Below are 14,496 nucleotides of genomic sequence, written 5' to 3'. Positions count from 1 at the left end.
CACTTTGACATCAGTGTGCTAAGTGATGCCTTCATTGCCCTTTCAGAAATTCTTTCCCCACTTTAGGCTGTTGCATGACAGTGGAAATACCTCATGGCAGCATGAGAGCATCCCTGTAATCCAGCGGGAATAGAAATATAGTTTTGCAGTGACCCAGTTTCCCCTTCCTAGAAAGCAAATCTTTTATCTTTTTTTACAGCACCTATGAGGGAATAGGAGGCAGCAGGGGTATCCCAAAGCCAAGCAGGATAACTAGGGCAAGGTGGTCGCACCAGGCTGAAAACATGAGCATTATCTTGCAGGAGGCCCAGGCTGTGCTGCAAACACAGAGTGTATCATGATGGCCAGGCCCAGCCACACCCCTGTTGGCTGCCAGACCAGGTCCTGCTGTGTCAGTTGCTGACTCCTCCCTGGCATATTTCTGAACATGTGTCCTGCTCCTCCCTCGCAGACCTGTGCGTCTGCTGCCTGCAACACATCATGCACAGCACAGGGCAGGCTTAGCTTTTGGAGTCTGAAAATAATAAATGCCTTCCCCTTTCTATCCAGTTAAATGGTTTGTGACCATCTGCCGAGCACTCGGTGTCACACTTGTTTATATCTATTCTCCCCTCTGTGAAGACCTGGGGCAAGGTTAGGAACAGAACCAGTTTTGGAAAAAAAACAGTTAAAGTTGCAACCCACACAGCATCCACTGGTGAGAGATTAATGTGGATTTTTGTACTTTGCCTCATTGTGACTCCTTAATCCGGCATATATTCCAAAGAAATAATGCCATTAGAGGATTAGTGCCACAAGTTCATTTGAAAAAAAGGATTTGCAAACACTGAAATCCTATATTCTATGTACTTAATCACTGAGTATCATTTTGAGGATTTCCTCTCCCTTTAGTAGTGTCTCTTTCAATGAGAACCAAGCAAAGTAGCAACTCTGTTTTGGATGTTTTTATCCACCAAAGAAAACCAAAACCCAAAGCAGCTGGCTAAAATAATACAGAATCTAAATACACTTGACTAAACACATTCTAGCTGTCATACAATTGTAGTTACACCATGGAGGCACTTGGCCCAGTATTTATACAGAATTTAATTTTTTTGGCTATTTTTCTACTAGGAATGTTTAATATTCTGAGTCCTGTAGCATGAAGCAACACAATGACCCTTGCTGGCATCTACCTAAGGTAGTTCCCTTCCCCAGCTTTGCTCACACCCAGCATATCCACTGCTCTTCCCTCTGTAGGAGAAGGAGATGAAATCACTGCCATGTTATTCTTCTTCCCTTTCCTTAGCACACATCTCTGCTGCTGTTTCCCCTTTCTGCATGACAGTTACTGCCTGCAGCTGCCCCCATGGGCTTCTCTTGCTCGATCTGTTGCAGGCTACCTAGCTGAAGTGGGCAATGGCATGGGCCAAGAAATCGATGTGGGAGGAAAGATGCTTATTGCCCCATTGCTGACTTTTCTAGTGCCCGGTGACTTATTCTTGGGCCACACTGACTCAGAATGCATGTGCAAGGAGCTGCTGCCACACGAGGGTAGGAGACAAGTGGCCTGCTCCAGTACCAGATTCACTGCCCTCATCTCTCCCAGCCATGTACATCAAGCCATGCCCTCCACAACTCTCTCCATCCTCTCCTGCTCTGTCCCTTCCCTTCATCCTCTGGCTTTGACTCATTTCTGACCCTTTATAACTAAGGCAGCAAAATTCAGCCTTGCCTACATGGCCATGTAGCCTTCAGCTGACACTGGTGGCATGTTGCTAGTGCCACAAGATCTGTGTTATCCACTAATTTGATGCTGATTCTCTTTACACCCAGGCAATTCACAAAGAAGTAGGGATTGGCTTTAGGGCCAGACAAAAGCCTTCAGAAAACATGCCACACACGACGGCCTGGAAGGACCATTCACTGAGGATGGATGAGCACATGCAGATGCACTTGCTAGAGGGAAGTGCTCTGCAGAACCTAGGTTAGGAAACCTCACTTGGGCTTTCAGGTACAGCTCAGCAGTGTGCTGCCATCTGCATAAATACTTCTTCTGATATTCTTACACTTTCAGAAATATTGTGCAACACTGACAATTCCCTGGAGCAAACTCATTCCAGACTTCCCTGCACAAATGAGTGTGCCTGCCTGAGGATTCTATTTGGCCTAAAGTATCTGAGTATTCTCATCATTACCTACAAAATAAATATTCAGCCTTCTGATTTCAATAGCCCATCAGCCTACAGTAGTTCCTGCTGTTCAAAATACATCTCACTGGGTTATGGAAAGTAAATCCAACTCCCTCATTCAGTATCTATGTACAACCATAGCCTGGTCACAAAACGGTTTGAGGAGACACTGCAAACATGCAAAACCAGCTAAAATCTTGGGTTTGGAAATGCATTCAGCTCTTGAGTAAGCTTAAACAGTCCCCTAAACTCTGAGATTTTAATGGGTAGAACAGCTGAGGAATATTTTGACATTTCACTGTACTTTTACACTTTAAAACATAACAAAGAGTAAAGTTATGAAACTCTGGTATTAGCCTGCAAAGGTGGGCTCTGCCTGACCTGAAGGGGCTGCACTCTTGGCAGGACAATCTTGTAAGCGCAGGTTTTGGATGAACTGGTGGTGAGCAGAGGTGTGTGACAGCCCCTGTTGCCACTAATTAAAGAATTTCAACCTTGCATATACCAGCACCAGCTGATAATAATGACCCATAGATTTGTAGAACATACTCTTTTTTTTCAAAGCCAGAACTTCCCTCACCTACCATACAATAAAAGCAACGATAAATAGATTTTTCCAACTACTATCTCATATGCATTTTGATTTCCATAAAGCACATGACTAAAAGATCTATGGCAGCAAATGTGTACTTATATTCACAATGCAGATATTTTTAACACTGATATTAAGTTACTCTTTTTAAAATGGAACTACACAAATACAAACTTAATGTTTCATTCGCTATTACAATATACTAGTCTGATGGAGAAGATTTTCAGGCTGGACAATTCTGTTTCATTGAACTTCTGCCAGGATTAATCCCTTTTCAGTTAATCATTTACATGCATGGGTAATCTGCAGAGTTCATGCAAGGCCTGCAAACTGTATTAATTACTAGAAAACTAATTGGAAATCAACAGAGTCAAAGGATCAGTGCTACTTCCATACGGTACCATCTGGTACAATGGGTCTGGATAGTTCAGCAAAACTCCTCACTGCACTCTGTGGAACCCATCCCACCAGACCCCCTTGTTCCTTACCTGTGCTGCCTGTTGTGGGCACTCTGCTCTTCTGGGTTAAACCTTCTGGGGGAAACATGGAAAGAAGTGAGTTTAGCTAAATAATTTTGTCTGTCTGAATGCAGATTTCATTTTGGAAAAAGAGAGGGTGATCTGTGCTAAAGAAGCCATTTGCCAAGTCCTCTACTGGTCCAGCTCATTTCAATACATAGAAATTAGTCACCATTGAGGTGTATCTTGCTTCAGTGAACTTCATAAGGAGAAGAAATTAAGATTATCACTCTCTCACAGATTCCTCACTTATGATAGTATTTAGAAACAGTGGATCAAAACCTGCTCAGCTGCTAGTTTAGCAAGTTCTCTACTTAAAAAGATCCATCCCAGCATTGCATTTTGGTAAACAACATCATTCTCAAACTGGTAATAAAATAGTCTGATATAATATTTTTGCCTTCCACTTCTAAAAACCACAAATCCCAGCAGCTGGGCCATGTCTGTCATTGATTTTGTCAAAACAGAACAAAGTAAGTTCTGACCAAAATGTCTGGTGACAATGCTAAGATTAGATCCACCTCAGTGCATGGAGCTGGTTCCACACTGCAAACCTTTTCTGACCCTTCAGGAATTGTGAAAAAGGTATCAATTTATTTTGAAATTAATTGGAAAAAAAAAAAAAAGAGTCTCCTTGTTATTACTTGAGCTTTAGAACAGTACAGAAACTACTAAAACCTGTTGTTTTTTTGGTGGCATTCTCTGCTGCTTGTGGTCTGTGGTGAAGTGATGCTCTCCTTGGCCATCCTATACTGGATGGGTAAATTCCAGTCTGGAGATTTCCCACTGTTTGCAGTAGAGATAAGCCCAGGCAGTAAGTCTGGGTCAGAGTGTAGAGGAGGTGGTCTGACTCCAGCTCCATCTTTTGCATTAGTATGTATCTGGTGTCAGGAGCTGCCAGGCTACAGCTATCCCCTTTGCAGAGAGCAGTCTGAGTGTGTTTCCCCACTCTCAGATTCCTCCCTGCAAAGGAGATAAAATAGGACTACACTGTCCTAAGACCATCTTAGCTAACAGTGATAATAACAGACATACTAATGCACAGATCAACTTGATATATTCTACATTACTTTGTCCTGTTTATAACTCATCTTCTGTGTTCCTCTCTCCTCTTCCTTTGTTGCTTTCCCATTTTTCCTATTGCTGAAGATGACCAGGAGGAACAGGACTGCTGAGAGACATGCAGACTGCTGCATGACTTAGAAACACAACCCTGCCTGATGCCTGTGAAACCCAGACAAGAACAACTAGATTCCAGAGAGGGACCATTAAAGAGTCTTTATGAGTGATGGTTGTCACACTACCCCCAGCATACATCAATCCTACTTCTCTGCCAGAAACCAAAGGCTAGATGCCAGGGGTCTTGCAAAGCAGAGCTCTGTCTCTCTCCAAACTTCCCTCATTAGGCAAAACAGGAATAAATAAATAAATATCCTTATTATACTGCTGGTTTTGTTTCTACCTCAGGAAGTAATTTTTCCTAGTATTAAACTTTTTGTGCTTTTCCCAAAATCTGATTCACATGGATTAAAACATCTGATGAAAAATGAATGCTGATGCAAGACTTTGCTTTTAATTCATTTGAGCAACCCCCTCTCTTACAAAGCATTTGCTTCAGCCTCACCCAGACAATCTTGGAAAATCCCAGCCAAGTGACTTTTGTCAAGGCTTTATCTACTCATTACATTTCAAGTCACAGGCAGTTTCAGACTGAGTGGACTGAACACAAGCCGAAACTTTAAGCTAAGAATGCTTCTTTGATTCTTTGTCTGTCTACACATGCAAAGACTTGGACAACCACATGAAAATTAGTCTCAGCTTATATTAGTTGGTCTCTAATTTGTATTTTTAAAGAAAGTTTGAAAATTATTTTTAAAACCTAGTATTGGAATTTTTTAAAACACTGATTCTGCGTGTAGTTTTCTTCTTTATATAGAAGGTCCAGGCAGCAACAAAATAACCATGATAGCATTTACAAGTATAATTAGAGAGTCACTGTCACTTCTTAAAAAATTAAAAAATAACCCCCCCATTAGACACTAGATATCTATTTTGTGTTACACTATTAGAAAAAGATTGGTTTTTTTAAAGACATGCTGAACTACATGTAGCAGAACTATATCTCCTTGCTAAGGATAACAGTTCCCTTGGAGTGATTTTCAACAGCAATGATCCAATTTTCTCCAGGTTTAGGCACCGTGCTGTCACTTCAAAGAGGATGAGAGGCATTTTTTTGTTGTTGCATAGAGCACTTGGTGAACTTTAAGCAGGTGAACTAGGGATTAACAAACATGAACCCTGATGTCCCATCAGCTGACAGGGTTGTTAAAATAAACTAACCACTCCCTGACATTTTAAAATCTGCCATTTACCTGGCCTTCATTCTGAGAGTTAACTCACTGGCAGTGAGAATTAAAGAGTTGAGCAGTATAACCATCTGATCCCTGTGTTAGCCTCACAATATGCTTAACAGGATTTCCATCTTCTGGTTCCTCCCAATCCAATTGGATACACAGTTCTGGGGTAACACAGTTCTGTGGCCACTGCCTGCCAATGGTCAGGAGTGCACCCTTTCTAAAAATCAGGACAAGTAGGTAACATGATGCACGAGAGCTTGGCAATTATTAACCTTCTCTCATATTTCTTGTTGGAACTGGAAGATTTTAAGTGAACGCATCAAGCATCTTAAAAGCTAACAACAGCTTAGCAGGTTAAATGTGAAATAGGTTTATCAGATCAGTGTAGTGCTCTTCTTGTAATTATGTTTTTACAGCCTGGTTAGGGGATGGTATTGGAGAAGGGCTTGTGATGTCAGAGTGGGTAGGGCTTAGAAGCAGGGATGAAGGCTAATCAAGATACGTTCAATTTGTATTTAAAGCAAAGTCAGCGTTAGTTAAGGCAGTTTTTGACAGGTTAATCTTGAGATGTTTTAAAAGCTGCCAATCACCTTACTGAGGCAGCCTGGAAGGAAGACTTATAGTGAAGGCACACACTCTTGGATGTTCATGGTGTCTTCATTTTACCCAAAACTAAGGTCTTCACAATAGATGTAAGTATACATGAAATAAAAAGTCCTAGCTTTTAGTGTATATGGTGATGCAACATCTGGTAAGCAGTACCAAGAGGTGTAAGATTTTTCAGATATTGATAGGAAAGACTAATCTCCCAATAGAAAGAGTACAGATCAAAGCAGACTCCTTCATGGTGTTGTTCTTTAACAGCAGCACTGGATTGCAGAGGGTGAAGGTAGGAATAGGCAGGAGTGATACAGAAAAAGTAAAGTATGTGATTAACTCTGTTCTGATTTCTCAGGAACCTGCTATATATATTCTTATGAGTAACTAATCCTGCATATTCAGGTGGAAACGCTGTATACTTTGTGACATAAACTTGATAATTTTGGAAACCTTTAAAGATCTATTTCACAAATGGAGGATTTAACTTTGGGAAGTCTTGTCATTGCATATTCAGTATTTTTCTAGAAAACTCTGGATGCAGATTGAGTTGCTTGATGTGCAGGCACAAATGTTTCACTGTCTTGTCTAACCATAGCAAAACATTCTGAGAAGCTAACAGGTGATAAATATAGCTTAATCTTTGTGCTAATTTATCTTTTTAAAATACAATAGGAAAACCTCAATATTTTATGGCTACTTCCTGGAGCAGTGGATTTTCTAAATCAGTGTGCAATCAGAATTAATCAAGGCTATCACCACACAGATATACTTGGCTGTTTTAGTCTGAGGCATTAGATTTATCTAATTGAAATTTTACTTGTGTGTGTGGCCCTTGTAACGAACCACAGTGCCAGCAGCTCCATGGAACACCAGTGTTTGCAGTGTGATGCATTCTGTAAAAATAATATATTATTCCTTACTTCTTGTTACTATCTGAATTTGTAGGTGGAATTAACTGTAGACTGAGGTTTGGAGACTATTATATTGTGCTTGGAGCTAACCTTAGAAGCTCCTCAGTAACAGGAACTTCCATATCTTCCCACTGCTCCAGAGATATGGAAGGAGTGAGAGAAAGAGGCAATCCTGACTTAAGTAATTTTACAATGGTCTGATCCTGCAGGCTGGAGCAGAAAATGTTCTGTCTGTTCAAGACACTGATTTCTGAGTCTGTTTACAGGATCAGGTGTGAAATTTCACATGTGAGTCTCACAAGGGGGAAATGTTTGTATATTTTGACTTCATATATGAGTTTGGAAAATAACAGTGGTTTTATAATCTGATATCTATGACTTACATATATTATAACATTCTTGCAAATAGTTTTAAAAACAGTGTGTGCCATCTTTTGCTTTGTAACAGAGAAAGCTAACCTGAAATGATTAATTATAAAAATCCACCCCATCTTGTTCTACCTTAGTGGTCTAAGACACATCAGATGCAGTCTTCTGTTTTATCACAGGATTTTGGGAAGTCTGAGAGAAACTGCTGCAGCATTTAACATCCTAACTGAAGAGGGAAGGTATGGAGGATTCAGTACAGATTTTCTAGGTTCAAACTCTTAGTCAGCCAGTGAGGTAAAAGAGTTGTTAGCTAAAAATAGTTTCAAATAGTCTTCCTAAAACCCATTCCTCTTTCTACTACATGGTTTCTCTTGACACTGGAAGTGTTATCATTACAGTATTTCATGTTAAAGTGAGACATAAATCCCACTAAAATTCAACTGCATTTTGTTTGGGAATACCAGCTTTGCTCTCCAAATATCAGAAAGATTTCCACCCTGAAACTTCCATTTCTAGTACTTAAAAGAAGAGCAAACTTTTTTATGCTTTAAAAGTAAGAATGGTTAAAAAGTAAAAAACCCACCCATTTAATTTCCCTTTAACTGGTCCTAAAGATTTTGTAATCTTTAGGCTTCTAAAAGAATCAAAGACAAGAGGATAATGTTTCAAATGTCATTCCTAATTATGAAATAAATCCACAAGGAAAACAAATTACGTCATGCTTTTATCTCTGTGTATATAACTGATGTAATAGAGAGACCCATCCCTTGTAAACAGCTTTTCCATGTGCCAGTTTGTCAGGTTACAGGGTGTGTAGACAATGTTACACATATGTGTGTGTGTGCGTGCACTTGCTCTGCAACAACCAGTCTTTTCATTAGTCCTTGCTCAGTTACTTTGCTCAGTTTTTAAAAAGGCATAGTTAAAGCACTCAGTGTAATCCCAGCTAGAGCCTTTGGGTGCTGCCACAAGTACAAATGAATAATATCAGCATTATGGTTCTGAAGAAACCAGTCCTGTGGTTACAGCACTGAGCTGAGAGGGAGAAGTGCTAAGCACAACTCCCACCTCAGCTGCTTCTGCCCTGTATCCATATCCTTCCAAGGCCCTATCAAATGGCAGGACTGCTTCCTTCTCCTCCACCATTTGCCTGTCTCACCCAGCAGGCTTTGAGGGCTCTTGCTGTGTTTGTGCCCAGCACAATGTGTCTCCATTTTTGGTTTTAGCCAATGCATTAAGCCTTAGTAGCACACAGGAATAACAGTTTCCATTTGCTTTCAGCCACTTCAGTGGGACCACAGTGAATGAACTGCTAGGAACCGAACTTAGCTCCTGAGGGACTGAGTTTGCCACTTCTAGGTCTTAACTTCTTCCTGAGACCAGCATGTTCGAAAGAAATAGGAGTGACCTGCTGCTTGCCATTTTACCAATTAGCTGGCTCTGAAACAGTGGAACATCCACATCTTCATCCGTGTAAAGGCATGCAATGCAAACTCTTACTGGCTGACACAGTATAAATATAGTTATTTTCCTTTCTTTAGGGAATGTATTGTTCTCAATCCAGTTTTAGGATTACACTCTAATCTCAGTCTATGAGCAGTCTGTGCCCACGTATCTAGGATTAAAAATTAGCCCTATAGCCTCTCCAGTGGTACCTTACCCCAATTAAGAAGACATATTTCGTGCTCCTGCATGACATAATGTTGGTATAATTGTTTTCTTACTTTCCAAATGTAATTTATTTTGCTGACTGTGGATTCTTGTGTAAATACAATCTCTAGCTTTATGACTAGGTTTTGGGCAAGAACCCTTCACGCTACAGTTAATGAATTAAAAGTCTTAATAGTATTGAAATATTTATCTTTTTTTTTTTTAACACCAACTGATTTCTCAAGTAATCAGGAGTGCTTTTTCAAAAAAAGGAGTCAATGGGAATTAAATTGATACTATGCATGACATTCATCATACATGCCACTCACAGCATGTACACTTGTTCATATTATGTGCTTAACTGATTTCTCTGACACATACTTACCTGACTGTTTTTAAAAACACTCAGTTTCTTCCAAACACTTTGTGAATCTACTGCAAAGGTATGCAAACATTGCTTTTTAAAAATGCTAATTCCCTGTGTTTGATGTACATAAAATCTGTACATATTAGTTAACAAAATCACAATATATTTAGCTAAAAAAAAGAATCTTCCATCAAGTCTATATTATACATAAGGCAATAGTGTATTTTGTCCATGCAATTAATAATACAGATACACAGACTGATACAGACATTTTGAAACTGCATACAGCATTATTAGATTTGTAAATGCTTCTAGTTCATGAAGTCCGTGTCTTGCCACTTCTCATCTAATAAATTGAGACAGAATTAGTACTGGGTGAGTGGTTCTGCCTGCTGCCAAGAAGGGTTTGCTAAGGGTAAGACTCTAAAGGTAGAGATTAACTTGTCTTCATCCCTGTAATGTGCTGTACAGCCAGGATTTGTGCAATAGGATCAGAGAAGAGCCATATATGACTGTAACACTGGACAGCTGGTGTGTATGAATTTATATGAACCCTGATGCAAGATCTGCAGCTACTCTCCAATCCCAGCTAATATATGTATCAGAAGTATACTTTCCCTCAAATATATTTTTTTTGCTGATACTGGTTTCTAATATGCTAGTTGTTATGAAAACAGTATGAACCCTAAATTGGACCTGCAAGCCAGAAGCCCAGCTAACTAACCAAAATAGGTGTTTTTCCAAACGGAATAACATAGATAAGTCAAGTCCAGTATCTCCTCCTGACACAGGGTTACATACAAGTCTTTGTTTTGGGTTATTAAGCTAACTACTTATTCTACCTCATGGATTCAATACTTTCCTGAACAGGAAATTCAGGGAAATAAGTAATTTAATACAGGTAACAGATACATACAAAATGTGTCATTTACACCATATTGATATTCTAATGCTCAGTTATGGAAAACAGATTAAAATTCCAGTGGAAATAACATCTGAAAGCATATTCCACAAATACAGGGTTACTTTTATATAACCAAGCTAAGTTAGATAGGATTGACTGGCACTCCAATGAATAAAACCAGAATGACTTCATGAAGCAACTTCAGTGACAATTTCATTAAGGAACCAAACTCCCCATTTGGCTCGTGATGATTCAAAAACTGGGTCAGTGGAAGAGTAAGCTACAGCTTTAGTGGAAGAAGATACCAATGAACTTTCAAGTCATATTATTCCATGACTTTTTCAATACTTAATCTTCTCCATGTCAAACCAGTAGACCACCTAGTCTACCTTTGCAAGGAGAACTTGGTCATGTGATGAAGGTTGCCTGAAGTGATGAACGTTGCCTGTAGTAATGCTCTGTGAATCTTGGCCATCTAATACATAATAATCTATAAATAAATATGGATCAATTCCACTATGGATGCTGCTGTATATGGTACCCTACAATGAATGAAAATGCCAGCATTTAAAATAAAACTTCATTTTAAAAAAGATATAATTTAAGAAAGTTCCTAAATAGCTTCTGCTTCAGCCCTGAAAGGAAGCTATGTGAGAAACTACCTGTGGACAGACAGCGTAATGTACTTCACACCCAACACAAAACTCAGGCTTGTATTGGGAACTGCTCAGACTACACAGAGAACACCTACTGGTGCTACTGGTGTCTAACCACAGTTACTGCTACATGGTAGCTGACAGGTGCCTCTCAGAACAGGCAGGGTATATGGGATCCCAGGTGGATTTGGGTCAGAAGAGATGGGTCTTTTCCCACTAGGTTTCCTATGATTCTACACTTTAAAGTTGGATAAAATAATCTTAGTCACAGGTGTGGGGGATGGTGGGAGGGGTATCACTAAAACAGTAGAGGTAGAAGGTCTAGGTAGGCCTCATAAAGGAAAGAGTCTTTTACTTGCATGCCTTTCCAACACAGGGACAGCTTCCCCAGAATATAGTGCATTTACAACTGTGACTAAAAGAGGGGATTGAGGCATTCTAGCAGCTCCTAAAATCCAAAAGTGGCACAGCTTGTCAGTCATCTGACAGATAAAACTGTTAGTGTAAATATTAGCTTTTAACATTTGTTTTCTCATTTGCTAGAATAAAAAGGCTAAAACCTCCTGTTTTTTCACTATGTCTACCTAGACCTCTGCTGATTGCTCTGCACCTTCATATTCTCTAGTCAGGTGCACCAAGAAAAGGCCAATGGCCAGGCTGTAAGGTTAGGATGAAGTCTAAAACTGCAGCTTTGTTTCCCAAAGTATTTAATATACAGCCACTCACCCCCGAAAGAAAACCATCTAACTGGTTCACTGGACTAACAGGGTATGGCAAACACCATCCTCCCAGTTGCCATCTATTTTTTGAGCTGCTGTAAAGTTTAGTTCAGCACTAAATCGCTTTAGTACTGAGCTTTGAAATGCTTTAGCAGCTCAGAAGCACTTTGGCAGCTCAGATGCTCTTCATGAAGCACCCAGCATCCTAACCCGCTTTAAGTCTAAAGTATCCTAAAAAAAAAAAAGGCAAATGCAAACATGTCCAGTGGCACATGTTCAGATACATGTGTCAAGAACAAAGGACATGGTGCTGTTCTTAGATTTGACAGGCTTGTCTGCTTCCAGGAAGACCTGAAGCTTGGCCAACAGAGATTCTAGCACTTAAAAATGTGAATAACTTTACATTTTAAGGGACCACACCAGTGGTGTGGTCCAAGTACAGCCTGTAATCTCAGCCTGAATGGCTGAAATAACTGACTTTTCTACCCTTTGGAAAACTCATTCTGAGGCTGATACCAAGTATCTTCAGCATACCAAGGAAATGGTAAATTCCTGAAGCATGTGAATTAGATTGATAGCTTTCACTTAAAATTGCTTGCAACTCTTCAATAGGTCAAAGGGAATAAAAGGAGTTACAATGATTTCTTTAATTTATAAATGGCTTGGATAACAAAATACAGGATTTGGGTTCTATCAGATTTTGGATAATGAACAGCTTTTAAAGTTTGATCCTGTTTTGGAGAAGGATTGGCTGTGAAAAAGGGAATTTTGGTTGTTCCTTAGGAATTTCTGTATCCTAGGCAGCTGGTGTGAAGGTAAACAAACCACTTGGCAATTGGATCTGTCTTGTAACACTACTAACACCTCAAGCTGTGTTTGATCTCACAGGTATTTGTACAACACAGCTGCCCTTGCAGTGGTCATGTAAGCACAACTGGTCCCACAGTTGGATTTTATCATGCCAAAGCTGTCAATCCCAGACAGCTTTGTAAGGCTAGAAGCAGAGCAATTTAGTATAAAAATGAAAAGAAGTTTCAGCCTGCAAATAAAGCAGATTTGGCATAAATGTGAAAATACACGGGAAAGATCTAACCAAAAGGTAGAGGAGGCTGGCATTTTAATGGCATAGGATCAACACAACATGCTAAAGGCAAACTGCCAAGTAAGCCATAAAAAGTAAAACCATCCAAAGCTCTGGGACATTTGTGCTTCAGAGATCACATCTTTGTGTAGTGATTATTAAAATGGATTTAGGAGTTGTCTGCACCCAGCTGAAATGTAAGGTAGCTGCTCTCAGGGAATTTGTCAGTGATGGTTTCCCTGCCATAGGATTCAGCTCCCAAAGTAGACCCTGAGGAGAGAAGCCTGCGCTCTTAGGGGAAAAGCCAGTCCTCTGTTTCTCAATAATCCCTGTTTGCTGGCTTTCATGGAAAGGTTAAAAAAGCCATGATTCACTTGAGCTGTCCTTGGTTTGGTAGATTCTCTGTGCCTCTCCCTGCATTTTAAGGTGTCCCTCACTGTTATCTGTATCAAATGCCAGATGAACTGATGGATCTGGAACTTTCTGTCTACAGGATGATAACACTTAAGCTTTCCATCTTTCAGAAAAGAGAAGGAATCTGTTTCATCAGAGCTAACTGGGAAGAAAATTCAACTCCTTAACTTCAATTTACTTAAAAAAAAATATTCTAAAAGTCAATCATTTGCTGTGCAAATCTAGTTTGAAATAAATTTAAAGATGCCCCTGCTGCCTTTAAAGCTAGCCTGCTCCTACTGCCAACCCCTCAACTTAAAGCACCCCACAGAGGGTAGCTTTCTAACATTCAGGTTGTGGGTTACAGGACTTATTTCCCTTATGACCTATGTGCGCAAATAATCTTCCCCCAAAATCCTGAGCAGGCCATACTGTGGTTATTCATTCCCCTGGTATCAGGATCATTTATAATCTGGTCACTTTTCTCTTAGGACAGACTTGGAAATGCTCACACAGTCCACCTCAGTAACAGTACAGCTACTCATCTATGCATTTGTAGTGTATTTGTGTTTAGTTTAAATTTCTACTCTTCTATCTGTCTTTGCCTTTACATATATGGACAATTAATCTGAGTCACATTGTTTTTATCACTGTTTTCATCACTATAAAGCATGTCCTTTTACCTTTTTTGCTTCATTTGGAGTTTCTAAGGGGCTAAGAAAAATTGGAACAGCTTATTTCTACCATTTCTTTCCATCTGTTTCACTTAGCTTACAGTTACAAGGCTCCAAACTATTACAATTCCCAAATTAAACCAAAGATACTTGCCTTCCTGAGTAAGGGCAATGTCACCGTGATACACCAGGGGCCTCAGGCAAAAGACTTTGGCTTAATTACACCCTTTTGAGCAGCTGACATTTCCCAATATCCTGACTTTCTTTGCATAGGAAGACCCAGGGACACTGAACAACTCAGTACAAATAAGGGCAACGTTTGGTTGGTTCTGAAAACTGGAAGTTTCTATCTGGTAACCAACAGAATCTACAAGCACTGGATGGTGCAGCTGTGATGGGCAGAAGGAATACCTACTTCTCTGAGAAATACCTTGCATAACCTGCTCTGTTTCTTATCTTACTGACTGTCTTATTCTCTTGGGCCTGCTGATTCAGCTCTTTTCAAAAGAAACGTTGTGGCTGTCTCCTTGCAGC

The sequence above is a fragment of the Chaetura pelagica genome, unplaced genomic scaffold (genome assembly GCF_000747805.2).
Source record: "Chaetura pelagica isolate M959 unplaced genomic scaffold, ChaPel_1.0 scaffold341, whole genome shotgun sequence".
Taxonomy (NCBI): domain Eukaryota; kingdom Metazoa; phylum Chordata; class Aves; order Apodiformes; family Apodidae; genus Chaetura; species Chaetura pelagica.
This window is presented reverse-complemented; position numbering follows the sequence as displayed.